Consider the following 21,447-nt stretch of genomic DNA (forward strand, 5'->3'; position numbering starts at 1 on the left):
ATTATGTAGGGTATTCCACCTAGCTCAGTTGCATTTCATTATTGATGAGAAAAACTATTGCATTACACCCATGTGCTTTCAAAAGGTTTGATACGAAATTGCTTTATAATGGCTCTCAACTATATTTTGTAAAAATATTATATTTTGCTTTGATATCTCTGCGTGCCAGTACTTTTGTACTGACCCCCTTCCCTCTCCAACCTCTCAGGTTCAGAGGCCCAGTCTAGGGGTCAAGAGAACCAGTAGATCTTTCAGATAGAGTTGTAGAGACAAGTGGTGAGCCTTCTATGTTTCGGAAGGTCTTATGTCCTGCAGTCCTTTTATCTTATATTAGTTTTGGTCCTGCTGGGGGCCTTGTCCCAGTTTTCAGATAGTTACTTGTTTCAGTCATGTAGTAGAGATTTCGCAGATGATTTTTAAGATGTTGATTGAGATTGTGGGACATTATTCCCCATTATTGTTTTCATATGATTCTTCACCATGTTTCCGTTATATTGTGTTTCTTCCGCATAACTTTGATTATATGAATTTAGGTGCATGATTACCAGACAGATAGGGGTGTTTCGGGCCTCTATGGTTCGAAATACTCGTCACGGCCAGGCCCTGATTTGGGTCGTGACAAACTCTAACCACCGTCGTTGTCTCAAATTCAGATCTTTTTGCTTGAATAAGTACTGCAAACTCTTATGATTAGTGTTGATTTCACACGGCTCACCATAAAGATAGTGACGCCAGATCTTGAGGGAAAATACAACCACAACCAATTTTAAGTCGTTAGTCAGATAATTATTCTCATGGACCTTTACCTGTCGAGAAACATATGCCACCACTTTACCATTCTGCATTAAAACACAACCCAACCCATTTCGAGATACATCACAATAAATAGTGAAACCACCCTCTACCGTAGATAAGGTCAAAATCGTAGCCAAAATTAATGTCGTCTTTAATTTCTGAAAACTTTCTTCGCATTCATCTGACCATTGAAACACCACACCTTTTTGAGTTAAGCGCATCAATGGAGAAGCTACCTTGGATAAACCTTCCACAAACGTCCTATAATAATTAGCTAGCCCCAAGAAACTATGTATCTCTATAACAGTACTAGGTTGAGGCCAACCTCGAACTGCTTCAATCTTCTTTGGATCAACATGAATCCTATCTCTTGTCACTACATGCCCAAAAAAGGAAACTATTCCCAACCAAAACTCATACTTTGAGAACTTGGCATATAACTTGTGTTCTCTAAGTGTCTACAGCACAACTCTCAAGTGTTGTTCATGTTCTACCTCACTCTGAGGGTAAACCAAAATGTCATCAATGAACAAAATAATAAATTGGTCTAAATACAGCTTTAATACCCCGTTCATGAGGTCCATAAATGTTGCAGGTGCATTGTTCAGTCCAAAAGACATCACTAAAAATTCAAAATGCCCATACCTGGTCCGAAAAGCCGCCTTAGTGATATCTTCAACCTTGACTCTCATCTGATGATAATCCGATCTCAAGTCAATTTTAGAAAAGTGAGTAGCATCCTATAACTGATTGGACAGATCATCAATTCGGGGCAAAGGATAGTTATTCTTGATTGTTACCTTATTTAACTGCATATAGTCAATGTACATTCTCATCGTGCCATTTTTGTTTTTCACAAATAACACAGGTGCACCCCAAGGTGACACACTAGTCCTGATGAATCCCTTATCAAGAAATTCCTGAAGTTGAACCTTCAATTCCCTCAACTCAGTAGGAGCCATACGGTAAGGTAAAATAGAGATAGGTTAAGTCCCTAACACTAAATCAATGTTGAACTCAATTTCTCGCATCGGAGGTAACCCAGGTAAATCATCTGGAAACACATCAATAAACTCCCAAACAATGGGAACATTATTTATAGAAACTTTGTCTTCTTGAGTGTCATGAACGGTAGCAATAAAACCCAAACAACCATGGTTAATCACTCAACAGGCTTTTACATAGGATATTATCTTCCTTTGAGTCACGGGAGTTATACCTTTCCAAACTAAAGGTGGTTCTCCAGGAATATCAAAATGTATAAGCTTAGCATAACAATCAACCAAAACGTAACATAATGCCAACCAATTCATACCCATAATCACATCAAAATCAGTAATTGGCAACACAAGTAGATTAACTATGATGTCCTTACCCTGAACAGATATCACATAATCTCTATAAACTCTATCCACTGATAAGGTCTCCTCTACTAGGGTCGTAATGATATATGTCTCTACAAAAGTCTCAATCCTTCTCTCGAAGAATAAAGAAAAAGATAGGGATACATACAAATATGTAGAACCAGGATCAATAAGAGAATAAGCCTCATGAGAGTTTACAGTGATAATACCTGTGACCACTGCATTAGATGCCTCGATGTCCTATCTAGCCATAGCAAAAAATCTCGATGGTCTATCTGCTATCTGGGAACCTAAGTACCCTGTCGACCCTGTCCATGAGTACCTGTGGAGCGATCCTAGCTAGCTGAGTATGACTCTGCACCTGAGGAGTAGTTTGAGTAAACCCAGTAACTTTCTTAGGACAAAACTTAGCAATGTACCCTATTTCACCACAAGTATAACAAGGACCGCCAACTCCAAAACAACATCAACTATGATTTCTGCCACAATTGGAACATTTTGAATGTTGCTCGAATTGAAAGAAACTGCTATCATTCCTCTGAATCTGCTGTTGTTGTCCCTGTCTAGCTGGATAACTATTCCTTGATGATTGGCCCACTGACTCTGACTGTTTAGGCCTAGACTGTCCATGATAAAAACCACTCTTTCTCCCAAATAGAGCATGACTAAACCTATCTGAGTTACATGTCTTCTTATTTTCTTGATTAATCCTTTTCATCTAATAATTAGACTCAGAACAGAGAGCAGTCCCAAACACCTTAGAATAGGATCTGTTACGCACTTTGTGTATCACTGGACAACAATAACGATCCTTAAGTCCATCCACAAAATGTCTTACTTTCTTCCTCTGATCTACAACAAAAGATAGAACATACCTGGACAACTCAGTAAACTTAGATTTGTACTCAGTGGCTGTCATGGATCCCTGTCATAACTTATTAAACTCTCACCTTATGTCGTCTTGTTTGATCAAAGGAATAAATCTATCCAAAAATATAGCTGAAAACTCTAACCAAGTGATCGGTGGTACAGTTGCTTGTCTTCCCCTCAAAACGAAAATCCACCATGCCTCGGGAGACCCTGAGAATAGAAAAGTGGTAATTCTACACCACGCATCTCCTTCAGCCCCAAAGTAGTCAGTATCTTCTCATAACGATCTAGAAATTTTTGAGGCTCAACAGAAGATGGTGTGGCATCAAACTATGGTGGCTTAAGATCTATGAAATTCTTCAGAGCCATGGGTTGCCCTACTGCTACAATTGAATAATCAATGGGTAGAGGTGCCTGAGAGGTTGCAATATTCAACTGAACTTGTTCTTGCATCTACAAAGTAGCCTGAGGAGCTAGAGTTTGACCCTGATTAGGCACCAATGCCTTTAGTACATTCAACATTTTTTCAACTACGTCTGAAGGTAATGTTAAAGTAGGTGCAGCAACTAGCACTGCTGCTGGAGCATGTCGATGAACTTGGTCCTGTGCTTGCTCAGAAGCCATAACTTTGGGCTGGCCCCCATTCCGAACTCTAGGCTGAGCACCGGTCTGCATCCTAGTTCGAGGCCTAGTTGGATGAGACCCAACTCAACCACCACGACGCGTAAGATCCTGTCTAACACCACATCTAACAGGTGCATTAGATCGACTAGCAGAGGAAGAACCACATCTCTTAACCATCTATGAAATAATATTTAAAGAATAGACTTAATTCAACTTAACGCATGAATAATGAATAAAAAAGGGAAACTTCCTAGATGTTCTGCAGCCTTAAGTTCAGAAGTATGGGTGCCTACATACCCCTGACCAAGAATCTACTAAAGACTGCTCCATGACCCGGGACCTAAAGCCTATGATCTGATATCAACTTTTTCACGTTCCAAAATAACACCTAGGTGTGACTGACTCCCGACAACACCACTTGCCGGAAGAACCAATTTTCTATACATTCAAAATATGTAGAAACACTAAGATGAAAACATATACAACTCCACATGCAAGAAATAATCATTAACGCATGGTAATTATCCAACAAGATACCGCATAGCGATTTATTAAAACAACAATAGTTTAGATAACAAATCTCTAACCCAAGTCCCACACGAAGCTCATGAAGAATCTAAATAGAGTTACATGAGTTCAACGTTTGGGCATACAAACCCAACAAAAGGAAACACAAGCTAAAAATAACTAAAGATGAATAACAACCTTCACGAACAATGCGAAGGCTCAACTTAGCGACAAAATCTACACATAAAGACAGTCAACCACGAGCCACCCTCTCTACAATCATATCTGTACGTATGCAAGTAAGGAGCGAGCTATTTAAATATAATCTAGTAAGATCCTCAACCTGGTTTCTTTAATACCCCTGGAACAAGTATTAGAAAATATAAATACACAGATAATATGTACATAATGTCTCTCACAAAGTAATGTCAATAAGATCCAAAGAAAGTTCAAAAATGTCATCCTATATCTCAACTCAATCCAAACTAATGACTTGTCATAAACAGCAGTGAAGGTGATCGGCCTAGCACCCCGACAAGTTTACGACAGCATATATAATGCCTCAAAAAGTCTAATACTGTAGCATGTACAAGCCCCTAACATATTACGACAGCATAGTTAAAGCCCCTAACATATTACGGTAGCATAAGTAATTCCCTTAACATATTACGGCAGCATAAGTAATGCCCCTAACATATTATGGCAGCTATGTATGCCCCTAAAGACTATAACGACAGTGACAAAAAATATGTTTAGCACACCTACATAACCTCACTTATTATAACTAAACAACTCTCACCAAACTTTACAAATACATATCCACAAATAATCAATTCCACCCATTCTACCAAGTCGCATGCTTGTTCCTGCACATGGACTAAGCAGAAAAACATAATTTTTACAATGCAAATTTGAAAAGAAAGCATCAAATCTTAAAGTCTCACTTACATTGCTAACAACAAGTTCCAAACCTCACTATGCGTAGAACGCCAACCAAATAGCCTTCAATGGCTTCAATCTGTGCAAAAATATTAAATAACGATATCAATTATATTATTCGGGGTCAAATTCCAATATCCTTACTGTTCAAGGTTAATGCTAAACCTTAATATCTCACATCATTATCCATGAATTAAGGATAATTTAATAAGAGAAGGCTGCCAAAACAAAAATGTCAACATAATAACCAATGATTTCTAACCCATAATGTCAATAACTTCACTATTTAAATTTCTACTCTTAGGAAACGATTCCTGCGCCAACCATTTCTCTCATCACTAATCAATTATTGCCTTAACATTATTGTTTCCCTTAGAGTAGCAAAGAATGGCTGGATTGGTTGAATTCTACCCTTACAGTAATCAATTTTTACCCTCACAGTAACAAAGAATGTTACAAACATCACTTTATGAAAATCTCAAACATATACACATATATTAGTTACTGCAGCAGCAGACTATTACCACCATGAAGAAGATCAAACATACAATATTTACTACTTTTCCAAAATTCTATGCCAAAACTACAAATGAATTCATACCTTATCACTTCACGAAGATGCCTGCCAACACCATGTAGATACTCTCAGTTTATCTCTTTTTTTTTTGGTACACTCTTTCTTTTTGTTTTTCCATGGATAAAAGATCATATATATAGCCCTAGTACCGTGAAACTGAAAAATTCTCTTGAATTGTCCCCTTTTAATTTCTTAATTAATATTAATAATTGTTTATAATTACCAATTAACCCTTCATTAAAAAGAAAATAATAAGCTGGCTGTTACAGTGTTGTTTGGGGCCTGATTGTATGGTCCTTGAATAATTCCACAAGTAGATTCTACCTCCCACTAGTACATATATCGGTAACTCTGTCCATGAACACTTGAACATATGAGAAGAAATCAGCTCACTGTGTTTGTTTGCATTGGAATTTGAACTAGAGAGCTCATGATTCTACCTTCCTAGGGTGTACTATATGTTTGTTTTTGGTGTTAATACATAAAATTTTTTTGAAGCTATTGATTCCTTTAAGTTGTGTTCTTGTGGCAAAAGTTGCCTTTGCTTCGTCTCCGTGCTTTTCAAGAAATTTGACAAATTCTAGAGTACTGTCTGTAACATGCTACTTGACAAGAATAGAAATAGTTTTTCTACTATTTGTCAAGGCTACTGTAAATAGTTTTTCTCAGGAATTCAAGAAGAATAGAAATATTATTGAAGAATGATTTCTCTCTTAATACAACTGTAAAGTGTAAGAGTATATATCCTATTGTTTGTTAGCTATTGAAGAATGATTTCTCTCTTAATACAACTGTAAAGTGTAAGAGTATATATCCTATTGTTTGTTAGCTAACCTCACTTATTAACTAATTCTTAATTACCTTCTAACAACCTTTTGTAACTGCTATCACAGAAAATGACTAAAACACCCTTCTTACATTTTTATCACGTAACAATACTCCCTCCAAAAGAGTCCTTGGCCTCAAGGACTAAGTTGTGGAAACTGTTGATGAAGGGAAGCATCATAAACCCAAGAGCTGTCTTCGGAAGGGCAATTAAACCATTTTACCAAGGGCTGGAGGATCTCACTATTCCCTTTCTTGATGGATCTCGTTTCAAGAATAGCCTCTGGTTCTAACACCACATAACCATAAGGAGAAAGAGTGACAGGAAGATTGGAATAGCAGGTGTGTCACCAGTGTACTTCTTTAACTGAGAGACATGAAAAACATCATGAATCTTGGCCGAAGAAGGGAGCTGCAAGCGATAATCAACAAAGCTAATCCTCTTGAGCACAACAAAAGGACCAAAATACTTAGGGTTCAACTTGTGGTAAACATGACTCTTAAGAGATAGTTGTCTGTAGGGTTGGAGTTTAAGAAACACACTATCACCAATAGAAAAAACTCTGTCACACCTGTTCTTGTCAGCCTGTGCTTTCATCCTGTCTTGAGCCTGTAACAAATAATGCTTTAAGAGTCGAATAGTGTATTCTCTGGCTAGTAAGCTTCTATCAACTGTATCAACCAAGGAGATATGGGGAATATAGGATAAATGGGTAGGGGTTTCTGACCATAAAGAACCTCAAAAGGATTCAGTTTGATAGCAGAATGATAAGTGGTACTGTACCACCATTCGGCAAGGGGTAATCACTGAACCCACTCTTTGGGTCTGTCACTGCACATGCATCTCAGATATCCTTCTACACATTTGTTTATAGCCTCAGTTTATCCATCTGACTGAGAATGATATGCTAAAGAGTGATGAAGCTGGACTCCCTGTACATCAAACAATGCCTGCCAGAACTTACTCAAGAAAACTATATCTCTGTCACTACCAATCGTGTGTGGTAGATCATACAATAAGTACATATTATCCAGAAATACTTGAGCCACAACTGAAGCAGTGTAAGGATGGCTCAAACACATGAAGTGAGTGTACTTACTAAGTTTGCACACTACAACAAAAATGATGGATTTGTTGTGGACTTTAGGTATACCCTCAATGAAGTCTAAGCTTATGTCTTTCCATACTTTATCTGGGACAGGAAGGGGTTGTAACAGCCCAGGGTATCTCACATTTTCACCTTTACACTTCTGACAAATGTCGCACCTTTTCACATGAGTGTAAATATCTCTTTTCATCTTTTTTCCAATAGTATAATTTATTGATTCTAAAGAGTGTTGCGGATATACCCGAGTGCCCCCTACAGAACTATCATGTAAGCTATTTAGAATATCTTGCTTAAGAGAAGGACCCATAATCTTCCCTCTTCTATATAATACCCCATTTGTCAACATATAGAGTGGGTGGGATAAGGGTTTATGCTGCAACTGGTACACCAATTGAGACAAGTGACTATCAGAGGTGTATGATGTCTTGACCCTATCTTAAAATTCAGAAGTGATGGTAGTGGTTAGTAGGTGTAGTGCAGGGGAGGTAGGACACCTAGACAAGGCATCTGCAGCTAAATTCTCCTTCCCATATTTGTAAACTATGGTGTAGTCACATCCCATCAACTTGGCAACCCATTTTTGTTAAATTGGGGCGGATATTCGAAGCTTCATGAGATACTTAAGAGGTTGATGTTCAGTCCTAATGATGAAATGTCTCCCAATTAAGTATGGCCTCCACTTCTCAATTGCCTTCACAATAGAAAGCATCTCTTTTTCATAAACGGGCAAGGACCGATGAGCATCACTCAAGGCCTTGCTCATATAAGCTAATGGGTGACTATCTTGCATAAGAAAAGCATCAATCCCATATCCAGATGCATCCGTCTCCACTACAAATTCTTTTGAAAAATCAGGTAAGGCTAGTACAGGGGTAGTACTCATTGCCTGTTTGAGAGCTTCAAATGCAGCAGTAATAGAATCAGACCACTCCAACTTTTCATTCTTTAAAAGTTCAGTTAAAGGTCTGGCTAAAATCCCATAATTCTTCACAAACCGTCTATAATACCCAGTCAGTCCAAGAAAGCCCCTGAGTTCCTTAATAGATTTAGGAGTAGGCCATTCCTTCATTACTTTGACCTTGTTGGGGTCAGCTACTAGTCCTTGTTGTGTAATAATATGACCCAAGTAATCAACCTCAGTTTTAGAAAATGAACATTTACTTAGCTTGACAAATAATTTGTGGGCCTGTACCACCTCGATAGCCTTTTCCATATGACTCGAATGGTCCTTCCAAGAGGAACTATAGATCAGGATATCATCAAAAAACACCAATATGAACTTCCTTAGAAAAGAATGAAATATGGTATTCATCAAGCTCTGAAATGTGGAGGGGCATTAGTCAATCCAAAGGGCATAACTACAAATTCATAATGCCCATTATGAGATCTAAATGCTGTCTTCTCAATGTCTTGCTCATGCATTCTAATCTAGTGATATCCCGACCGCAAATCCAATTTTAAGAAATATTTTGACCCCCCAGTTCATCAAGTAACTCTTCTATAAAGGGTAAGGGAAATTTATCCTTCACAGTGTTAGCATTTAATTTCCTATAGTCAATGCAAAGTCTCCAAGTGCCATCTTTCTTCCAAACCATAACAATAGGAGAAGAAAAGGGACTACTTACACTTGGTCTTATCACCCTTGTTTGCAACATTTCTGCTATCAACTTTTCAATCTCATCATTCTGAATTGCAGCGTATCTATACGGCCTGACATTGATTGGAGGGGTGCCTTTCTTTAGAATAATTATGTGGTCGTTTCCCTGTGAGGGGGTAGTTCTGTAGGAACCCTAAAGAGTAGTTCATATTGTTTTAACAGTGCTTGTACTTCCTCTGGCATTTCTTCTTCCAATTTTTGCCCTTCGCCCACTTTAATTATCTGAACAAAAGCCATCGACATCAAGTTTATTTGTCCCATCTTATTCAATATCTTCTGCATCTTGACATCTGTTATTACCTTAAATGAACCCGGTTGACTGCCTCTTAAGGATATTTTTTTAGATCCCATCTGAAATTCCATTTTCAACTGGCTAAAGTTCCACCTTATATCCCCTAATGTAATCAACCATTGAATTCCCAACACTATATCAACCCCTCCCAAAGGAATAACCAGCATATCAGCTCGAAAGTCCACTCCTTGCATTTTCCCGTGTACCTCTCTACTCATTAGTGAACTATGCACCTTACTACCATCTCCAACAACAACTGCAAAGGGTTGAACACTACTTAATTTGCAACCTAATTTCTTAGCGATTGTCAGGTCCAAGAAACTGTGTGTTGAGGCAGAATCCACAAGAACATGGATCAGTTTTCCTTTAAGTGACCCCTTCACTCTCATAGTCCTATAATCACTAGTCCCATTGAGGGCATGCATCGATACCTGAGCTTGGATTGAAGAATCCTTCATCTGCTCCACCTCCTCTATGGCATCTTCCCAATTAGGTTCTTCGTCCTCCTCTTCCATTTCCAAAATAAACAATTGCTTCCTTTTACTACATTTGTGATTGAGGGTGTATTTTTCATCACACCATTAACAAAGGCCTTTTTCTCTTTTCTCATCAATTTCGGCAGTTAATACCCTTCTTGTACCTTGGTATGAACCCTTTGGTATTGTCTACTTGTCTACTTCTTCCTCCCTTAGATTGACTTCCCCAGAATGCTTATGGATTAGAGAGTAATGGTCTAGAATTCCTTACCAAGGACTGTGTGTGACCCATTTGTAGCTTTAATGACTGCTCCGCCAATTTCGCTTAATTATACGCCTTTATCAATGTTCGAGGCCCCAATATTCTTACCTGAACTTCCACTTCCAGTTTCAAATTTGCCAAGAATATGTTGATCGACTGTTCTTCCGTTATGTCGACCTGATTTTGTAACTCATCAAATTTGTCCAAAAATTCTTGCACACCACTTGTTTGTTTAAGTGCCACTAACTCCCCCAAAGGATCGACATGCTGGATATCCCCAAACTTCTAATCATTAGGATCTACTTCTAATCTCCCCTTCATGTATGCCTGGTGCCATTGAAGAGTCTTGCTCTCCATGTAAATCATCGTTGTTTGCACCTTCTTCTCCTCCGGTATCGACATGTAATCAAAGAATTGCTCTGCCTTGTACATCCACCCTTTGATATCTTCTCCATAAAATTTGGGGAATTTGATCCTCTGTAATCTCTCATTTTGAAAATTAGGGTTCCCAAAATTAAATTTTTTGCTATTGTTGAACGGACCTCCGTTTCTCCCATTCACCCCGAAACCTGCCGCCTCCGCTGATGGTGGGGTTCACGACTACCGCTCCGCCATTATTACCAGTAACTGATGAATTTCCCCTAATGCATCACCCTGAACTCTGATTTGCTTGCGTAATTCATCCACCTCTCCCCGTAACTCTGTGTTTCTGGTGTTCGTCGTGTTCGCCGGCATTGTCACTTTCTGAGGACTAACTGGCTCTGAGACCAATGTAACGTGCTACTTGATAAGCACTCTACTATAAAGCCTAAGAAGCTACGAGTTGAATAACCTCTAAACAGCTAAACAGTATTTCTCAAGAATTCAAGAAGAATAGAAGTATTATTGAAGAATGATTTCTCTCTTAATACAACTGTAAAGTGTAAGAGCATATATCCTATTGGTTGTTAGCTGACCTCACTTATTAACTAATTCTTAACTACCTTCTAACAACCTTTTGTAACTGCTATCGTAGAAAATGACTAAAACACCCTTCTCACATTTTTATCACGTAACACTTTCTTAGTCATCTCCAAAAGGTTTATGATAACTTATCAAGAATTCCGTTGAGGTTTTTTGGCTTCTCTGCATAACTAAATTTTTTACTATGCAAGTATAAAATTTGGTTGGGGAATGGACTAGTAGTTTGATTATATGGACTTGAGCATTTCTCTCCTCACGAGATAGATTTTGAAGTTGAGTTAGACCCAAGTAGCATATCTTTACATGACACTAGAGCCAGGTGCATCCTATTTGAGCTTCTAGTCCATACTCCAGTTAAGGACTACAGTGTGAAAGAGGGTGTTAGAATGGGTTAGAGTCCCACATTGGATAGAGAATGGATTAATGGTTCATATAAGAACTTGAGTGTTGGTGAAATTAAGAAAATATAAAAATGCTAACCCATCATCGGGCAATCCTCCCTTCCTGAGCCAATTTTTTGGGTTTGAGTTAAGGCCAAGTACCATGTCTTTATAAAGTATCAGGGCTAGTTCTATCTTTATTAGGGTCCCAGTCCATGCTCCAGTTGGGTCTGGGCATGAAAGGTGGAGTTAAAGTGGGTTAGAATCCCACATTAGTTGGGGAATGGACTAGTGGCTTGTTTATATCGACTTGAACATTCCTCCCCTTATGTGCTAGCTTTTGGAGTTAAGTTAGCCCTAAGTGTTGTATATTTCCAATAGCAAACATAGAGTTTAAGGTTTCACCATATATAATCGATTTGCATACTCTTTTAACCTCTGCAGTCGGAGTATAGAACTACTTTTATGGTACAATGAAGTAAAACGTCTAGCTTTTGTAGTTTTTCAATGTATAATACATCTTAAATGAGATATCGTATTCCCTGTTTACTGGTTTCAGACTGTATGAAATATTAATTCATAAGTCTTTAATCTGATGCAGTATCTGGGTGATAGATGCTCCATTTTCAAATGCTCAATTGTATGGTTACAGGTGGTTGTGGGGCTTGTGTTGTGCTGGTCTCAACGTATGATCCAAAGCTTAAAAAGGTTGAAGATTTTAGTGTGAGTCCATGCCTTACACTTCTTTGCAGTTTAAATGGTTGTTCAATTACTACAAGTGAAGGCCTTGGGAACACCAGAGATGGTTTTCATGCTATTCATGAAGGTTTGCCGGTTTCCCTGCTTCTCAATGTGGCTTTTGCACTCCTGGCATGTGTATGTCATTTTTTCAGCTCTTGTCAATGCCAATAAAGGAAACAAGCCCGATCCACCACCAGGATTCTCTAAGCTTACTTCATCTGAAGATGAAAAAACTATAGGGCAAACCTTTGTCGGTGCACTGGGTACCGGCCCATTGCTGATGCATGCAAGACTTTTGTTGCTGATGTTGATATAGAGGATTTGGGGATCAATTCTTTTTGGGAAAAGGGAGATTCCAAGGAAACGAAAGTAAGTAAATTACCTCCTTATGATCCAACCAAGAATTTTAGTACATATCCCGAGTTCTTGAAACGTGAATCCACCAAGAATTTGGACTCCTCAAGGTACCCTTGGTACAGTCCTGTTTCCATTGAGGAGCTACGGAGCTTGTTGAACTCTAAAGTGATGGAAAATGATGCAAGTTATGCAAGCTTTAAACTTGTTGTTGGTAATACCTGCTCTGTTCATTATAAGGAAACTCAGAGATATAATCATTACGTTGATATCAAGCATGTTCCTGAACCCTCAATCATCAATGAAGATCAGACAGGCATTGAAGTCGGAGCAACTGTGACCATCGCTAAATTCATTTCATTCTTGAATGAGGAAAGTAAAATCAAATTCGGTTCATATGGGAAGTTGGTGTCTGAAAAACTGGCTTACCACATGGAGAAGATCGTTTGTTAGAAACTCCGCTAGCATAGGAGGAAATTTGGTTATGGCACAGAAGAATGGTTTTCCTTCGGATATCGCTACATTGTTTCTTGGGCTTTATGCTACTGTCAGCTTGATGACCATTCATGGACTTGAAAATCTCACACTAGAGGAGTTATTATCAAGACCACTGCTAGACTCAAGGACTGTGCTTCTAAGTGTTTGGATCCCATTTAAGAAAGATCAAAGTTCTCTCCAAACTCATTCCAGATTTTGTTTGATACCTATAGAGCTGCTCCACCACCTCATGGGAATGCATTGGCATATGTAAATGTTTCTTTCCAGGCTGATGTTTCTCTCAGCCAGAATGACATCCTGATAAATAATATCCAGTTGGCATTTGGTGATTATGGCACAAAACATGCAACAAGGGCTAAAAAGGTAGAGGAATACCTTAACGGGAAGATATTGAATGTGCATGTTTTATATGACGCACGTAAATTAGTCAAACTAACAGTGGTGCCAGAAGATGGCACTTTACACCCTGAGAACAGATCAAGCTTGGCTGTCAATTTTGTTTTTGAGTTTCTTTATCCCTTCACGGATGTTCATTCTTCTATTTCTGGTGGTTTGCTTGGTGGAATTAATGATACCGCGGCTGATGAAGTTTCGGTAAGTAGTAATGATAGCTGCATTAGTCGGTAGAAAACGAGCACTACTCTTTTCTGCTAATCAGGTTGTGGAATCAAGTACCGAGTACTATCCAGTAGGTGAACCGATGAAGAAAGTTGGAGATTCCATACAAGCTGCTGTACTGTTCTCACCTTTTAATATTATTTTATTTCACCTTTTACATGTTAAGTCCAATGTTTCATAACATTTTTTCTGGCTTTGACACTTCTTGCTTTTTGATATTTAAGGATTGTTTGGATGCATCCGATATTGGCTCAACAATACTTTTGGAGAGTCCAAGCAACATAGCATATAAGTGGACAAGGACAACTTAAACTTACACTAGGAGTATTATAATCATTAAGTTTTTAGTTAGTTCAGTTATCAATGCAAAATATATCTGCATATTATGTTTATATAATATTTGGCTCAGATATCAAAAGGCATAGACAACCCTTAATGCAACTTTATGTATCTTCTTTAGTCAATTGTGAGTCAAGAAATGCATGCAATTTAATTACAGAGGAAACACTTGCTCAACTCACACATCCATCGCCAATAGGAAAACGTCAACATACCCAAATCAAAAGGAGTGACAATAAGCATCAAAAACCTTAAGCAAATTAAAGCCTAGAAAATCGAAAGAGGCATAATTAATAACTCGCGATTCTTTTCTAGGTTCTAGAAATACTATTTTTTTTTCTCAATCAGTAGATCAAAGAAGAATTTGAGAAAATGCCTTAACTTCACACCCTATTTATTTACTTGCAATTCTTACTTTCTAAGATTTCCTTTTAATGCATCTTTAAATGTATGAATGAAAAATGAGCATTCATATTCAATTAGTTGGTTCATATTGAACTACCTTTTCCAATTCTTTAGATTTTTCATATTCTGAAGATAGTGAATTTTTCGTTTATGAAAGGACAATGAATTCTGTTGTTTTTAACTATCCCTGTTTTCATTATTTAATTATAATATTAGTATTTGATAAGATATTTAATTAGATTTTGTTTCAGTGGAGGGGCAAAATGGTAATCCAACTTTAAGCTTCCACTTTAGGTATAAAAATGATGATATGATATGATGATTTTGCAGGTGAAGCTGTTTTTGCAGATGACATTCCTTCACCACTAAACTGCCTGCATGGAGCATTTATCTATAGTAAGAAACCATTAGCAAGTGTAAAGGGAATCCAGCTCGTGGCTAATATAGATGGAGTCGTCATCCTAAGTAGAGGGGCAAATGTAGGAACTATTACAATTTCTGAATATGAACCTTTATTTGCAGACAATCTCACCCGACGCGCTGGAGAAAGAATTGCAGTTGTGGTGAGCACTTCATGTCTCCTTCTGCTCAGGTTGGTTTTATCAAAAATTAGTTTCTCATACACTTACATCCAAAAGAAATTTTTAAACTTTTTATTACTTCTATTGTTTAAACACTACAGGTTGCTGACAGTCAGAGGTCCGCTGATGTGGCTGCAATGATGGCCCTCGTTGAATATGACACTGAAAACATAGTGATAGCATCCAAGATGACCCATTTGTATTAAGATTGACGGGCTTCAATGTGAATCAAGAAGATACTTATGATGGAAGAAAAATCCAAGAACGAGCTCAAGAATTATGGAGAAGCATGGGCTAAGTGCTATACATATTTCACGATTGGGCCATATGAGTTTTGATTAAATTCGGGATTTATTTTATATATTATTTTCCTAGTTTAAAGTTTCCTAGTTTTAAAGTTTCCTAATTTAAAGTTTCCTAGATCTATTTATTTCCATAAAAGTAGAATTTGAATCACATGTTATTTAGGATAGGTTTTTTCCCTATATAGAGGGATAAATTTTGTTATTTTCAATCAGACAACATTATTATTAAGTGAGAGTTTCTCTTATTTACACCTTTGTGTGTGACTACTTGGGATTTTATCTTGCAACCTTATAAGAATGATTCTTTTAGGAGGTAAGATTAATTCTTAATTTGATATGTTTGGTTTCTATTAAAATTAATTAAAGAAGGTGATTAGTTTTATACTAATTGTTGTCTTTAGTTACTTTAAAATAAGGGTCTAGGTCACTTTTGATCTAAGTTCTTGAATTGATTTTATTAGTATCATAATTAGTTTTAATCCGCTAATTTTGAATATTAAGATTAATTAGGGTTCTTAGCACTTAACCTCGAAATTAGGGATTTTATTCTCCAATTTTGTCTATATTTAATTTCTTGCCTTTAATCTTAGTATTTTCGCTTTCGCATTATTTTCTTGTTTATTAACGTAACTCGATTCTTATCAAGTGGTACCAGAGCGGTTCTATCAAGGTTCTATTCTTGATAATTCTTGAGAGTTTTCTAGTAAAAAAAAATAAAAAAGAGGTTGCTTTAGATCAAGAAATTTCAAATTTATTGTGTTTCTTGTTTTCCAATATCAAGGAGGAAAACTAAGAAGAGGAAAAAATTTAGATTTTTTTTAATTATTTTTTTTCTTGTCTCACCAAACCCAATCCGTCTGGGGGTTTGTAATTTTTTTTTATCTCTACATCTTACTTCTAAATGGATTGTTACTAGTAGGTTTAATATATAAATCCTAAAGGAATCAGCCAAATGTTGTAATTTGAGTGGGAAAGCAAGAGGGGTGAGATAAAAAAAGAGCCAAATTGAGAGTTTTTGTTTTCTTTTACTTTTAGAGATGTCTCAAACCGTAAAGAATACTGATGCTGGGATTCAAAACAATGACATAGCCGAGCTACTTAGAAGGATTTTTGTTCGACTCGATGGATTATAGGTCACCCAAAACCCACCTAATCAGTTTAATATAACTGATTTAAGGAGAAGTATTTTTCAAACAAGGTGTGGAATAAAGGATAATATTTGCTCTATGATTATTGAATTTGAAAGTGGTGCTAATGTGATAAGCTCATACGTGGTGGAGAAGTTGAAACTTACATGCATCAAACACAATGATTTTGGTGAACTTAAGGTGACTAAGCAATGCATGATTTCTTTCTCCATTGGAAGGTGCTCTGATAATGTTCTTTGTGATGTAATTCCAATGCAAGATTGTCATATCAAGCTTGGTCGTTCTTAACAGTTTGATAGGAATGCAATTTATGATAGGAGAAAGAATAGAGTTTCTCTTGAGCTAAACGAAAAAAAATATAAACTTGTACCTTTAACTCCATCCTAAGTTTATGAAGATCACAAACGTGTGAAAGAAGCAATGAAAAATTTTGAGAGAGAAAAAAATAATAGGAGTAAGAACAATTCTTAAGATTAATTCTTAATTTGATACTTTGGTTTCTGTTAAAGTTAATTAAAGAAGGTGATTAGTCTTATACTAATTGTTGTCTTTAGTTTCTTTGAAATAGGGGTCTAGATCACTTTTGATCCAAGTTTTTGAATCGACTCTATTAGTATCATAATTATTCTTAATCCGTTAATTTTAAATACTAAGATCAATTAGGGTTCTTAGCACTTAACCTCGAAATTGGAGATTTTGTTCTCTAATTTTGCCTATCTTTAATTTTTTGCCTTTAATCTTAGTATTTTCTCTTCTACATTATTTTCTTATTTATTAGATTCTTGTCACATAGATTCTCTATTTTTAACCGTTGAGCAAGCTATTGAGAAATCTAGCTTTATCCAAATCCCTTCATTTCTATATCCAAAACTGGTCGGTGATTTCTCAAAAGGAATGGTTGAAGCTAATCACAAAATTTTCTCCGCCGAGGTATTTTCGATTCCTCTACTGTTCAGTTCGTTTCAAAGGTTTCCTTAAATTAGATTCCTGGATGGTGATCTAGCATGTATAATCGTAGTTTTGCACTAAAGGTTCAAATATATTTCTGATTATCTCTTTTTAATTAATTTCAAGATAAGACTTGGGTCTGAGTACCATTTTGATATGGAGATACGGGCCGCCCTTGCAATGCCAGATGAAGACAACTTGATACAAGAAAAGCAAGGAACACACAGAATTGTGTCAAAATAGTCCAAACACACTCCAAAAACAATCCACGAATTCAAAGAATCGAGGACCCTTTTGAAGACTACTCTCGGATTCAAGAATGAAATACTAGAAGGACATTATAACTAGTTGTTTGACACCTTTTGAATCCAACAAAAAACTAATTTAACAATACAAGATGAAACAACAATGAGAACAACAACAACAACAACAAAAACGGCTTCACAATACAAGATACAAAATGGATACAAGATTACAAAAGAAAAAGGATAGATAGATAGACCACATGAAGGTATAATGTTAAGAACCCAAGAATGGTAACTCTTGGACCCTTAACACTACACAGAACAATAAAGCTATCTCTTACAAAGACACAAGATCGGAATCTACCTCCCAAGCATCAATGTTTCCAAGCAAATGCAAACATAAGTGATTCTACACTTGTCTAAGCCCTAATTTCGGTTTTAGGTGCCTCAAGGAAAGAGGACTTGTGTTTCTTTGTCTTGTAAGACTTACAACTTCATTCATAAACTAATTCTAAAACCCTACAATGTTTCTTTTATAGCTATTACAAAATATAAGTTAAAATGACCAAAAGGCCCTTCAAAGAATGGGCACTCATCTAGCATAATTTATGGGCTGATTTGGGTGCATTTTGGGCCTCTTTTACACTTTAATTGCACATGCCAAGGATCGGGTCCAACACACACTCTCCTAATTCCATATTCGTGATTATTCCCGTATCATCCTCTCCATCTTGAGAGGAATTTGTCCATAAATTCACGGCTTCACCTCGTTCAATTGGTCACTTCAAAGAAAACCTACTCAAAACAATTCACAAACAAGTCACAAAAACAAATCAAAACAGTCCACAAAATCATGAAGAATCCGAGGGCTCAATAACAACAAGTCTCGGCCAACATCTTCCTTTTGAACCTTGGCTTCCTCTCCATCTTGAGCCTTGTCTTCAATCTCATCCAAAACAAATCTCCTACCATCATACAAGTATTGTAGTAGTCTCCATGTCCTTCATGTTCCTTTCGACCATACTCCTCTACATGGATATATCGGTTTTGGTAAAGTGGAGTTGTGATTGAGAGGAATGATTTGGTAAGGGGGCTTTGGTGCTGGAGTTTGGCTGGGAGAAAATTGGCTTCTAAGTCCCTCTTGTTGGACTTGATCGAATTGAGGGGGAAGTGACTCATTTAGGTCTCAGGTTTGAGGATATTTGTTGGCTTGGCTTATGTCTATGTCATTTAGTGGTGGTCTTGGAGGGTTGATCATTTGAGGTAAAGCTTTGGGAGTAGAAACATGAGAGTTCCTTCGACTCTCCACTCGATCCAACCTCTCAAGTATAATAGACATATCCGAGCCCAATTTATTAAGACTTACATTCTACTTAGCTATTTCTCGGGCAATAGCATCAAGGTGGGCCAAAATGGTGTCCATTATGGCAAAGGAGTTACCTACAAAATAGAAAACACATTAGTTGTACATAAACATCCTCACTCTCTCTTTTATTTCTTGTCTCTCGGATCTCTCACACTTAATCTAACAAGTGTTGTAAGCTTTCTTGTACTCCGAGAGTTGTTGAGAGGTGAATCAAGTGTGTACAATAACTCAAAAAAATGAAACACGCAAAGGAATGTAAACACACACATAAAAAAAATACGGTTTCGAACTAACTCACAATCTAGTAATTGTTCACTAGCTTGTAAGTTAGTATGGGAATCAACAAACGAAACTAAAGACATAAAATGTAACTAAAACATTAAAATTTAAGATTAAAATTTGTCGGTGAACAGTAATTGGTGATGTGGCAGTCCATGATTGGCCTCGATTCTCAACAATTTTATTTTTCAAATTTGGAAGTCTTGATCAATTCTATAATTTTTTACTTTGGTGAAAATTGTTCAATGAAGGGAAATACAAACTAGTCTTTAGAATTCAAATTTCAAGACTCAAAAGTCTTTGACTAGACTTGTACTTTTCCTTAAAACATCGACCTTTGTTTTATGGAAAAGTGGTGGAGATGTAATGTAAAGTCATTTGGTGGTTCGGTGTCTTTCAAGACTTAACAAGTACTACACCTTGTCTTTCACCTTTTTAAGATCTAAGTTCACTTAAATATTAACAAGGTGATGAACTTCAAGAACACAAAAACCACAAAAAGAAAAACCAACAACAATCTCCCAAGAACAACAAGTCCACCAAAACAAGGTCAACAATCTCACAGCTAAGACCACAAGGAGAGCAACAACAATTGACTAAGTCCCCTTTGTGTTGTGTTTTCGATTTTACAAAAAGGTGAAGGGTGTGATGAACAACAAGAATATAACGACAACCTTTAAAGATCTACAAAACCACCACAACACAAGTCCTTCAACACGGCCAAGGCTAGAACAATAACAACATCCAATTGTCCACACTTTGTTCACAACAACAATATTAACAATTCAAGCTCAAGTTTGGATCGACTCAAAGTGTTACTGAGGAACAAAACTAACACTACAAACACACAAGAAGAGTAAAATACTCCTAGAACTAGACTCAAGAACAAATCTTGGCCAAGCACACCACAAGAACACAATTTCGGCCAAGACAACAACAATGGGCAGATTGCAATTTTTCTGAAATTTTCAGCTTTTCAACAATTTTTTTGTTTCAATTTTCTAACAAGGAAGCCCAAGATTGATCTTGTAGGAACAAGATCAATCCATTATTTGATACAAAATGATACAAGAAAACCAAGGAACACACGGAATTATCTCAAAACAGTCCAAATACACTCCAAAAACAGTTCACTAATTCAAAGAATCGAGTACCCTTTTGAAGACCACTCTCGGATTCAAGAAGGACAATATAACTAGGTGTTTGAAACCTTTTGCAGCCAACAACAAACTAAGTTAACAACACAAGATGAAACAACAATGAGAAAAACAACAACAACAACAAAAACGGCTTCATAATACAAGATACAAAACGGATACAAGATTACAAAATAAAAAGGATAGATAGATAGACCACATGAAGGTATAATGTTAAGAACCCAAGAATGGTAACTCTTGGACCCTTAACACTACATAGAACAATAAAGCTATCTCTTACAAAGACACAAGATCAGAATCTACCTCCCAAGCATCAATGTTTCCAAGCAAATGCAAACACAAGTGATTCTACACTTGTCTAAGCCCTAATTTCGGTTTTGGGTGCCTCAAGGAAAGAGGACTTGTGTTTCTTTGTCTTGTAAGACTTACAACTTAATTCATAAACTAATTCTAAAACCTTACAATGTTCCTTTTATAGCTATTACAAAATATAAGTTAAAATGACCAAAAGGCCCTTCAAAGAGTGGGCACCCATCTAGTGTAATATTTGTCCTGATTTGGGTGCATTTTGGGCCTCTTTTACACTTCAATTTCACATGCCAAGGCTCGGGTCTAACACGCACTCTCCTAAGTCCATATCTATGATTATTCTCGTATCACAACTGCATGGTTGTTTATACTTCAAGCCAAAACCCTGAGAAGGCATATCATGTGATTGACACTTGTCTCGGTCGTCCTGGAAACAATATTCGTTTAATCACAAGAAGGGTTGGAGGTGCCTTTGGAGAAAAGGGATTCAGATCAATGCCTGTGAGTATTTGAC

The 21,447-nt window shown here is 37.0% G+C and overlaps 1 pseudogene; it reads left to right on the forward strand.

Annotated features, from left to right (window-relative positions):
• LOC107848418 overlaps window positions 1-21,447 on the forward strand; it is a 114,931-nt pseudogene that overhangs the window by 86,092 nt on the left and 7,392 nt on the right.

The sequence above is a fragment of the Capsicum annuum genome, chromosome 11, assembly GCF_002878395.1.
Source record: "Capsicum annuum cultivar UCD-10X-F1 chromosome 11, UCD10Xv1.1, whole genome shotgun sequence".
Classification (NCBI taxonomy): Eukaryota; Viridiplantae; Streptophyta; class Magnoliopsida; order Solanales; family Solanaceae; genus Capsicum; species Capsicum annuum.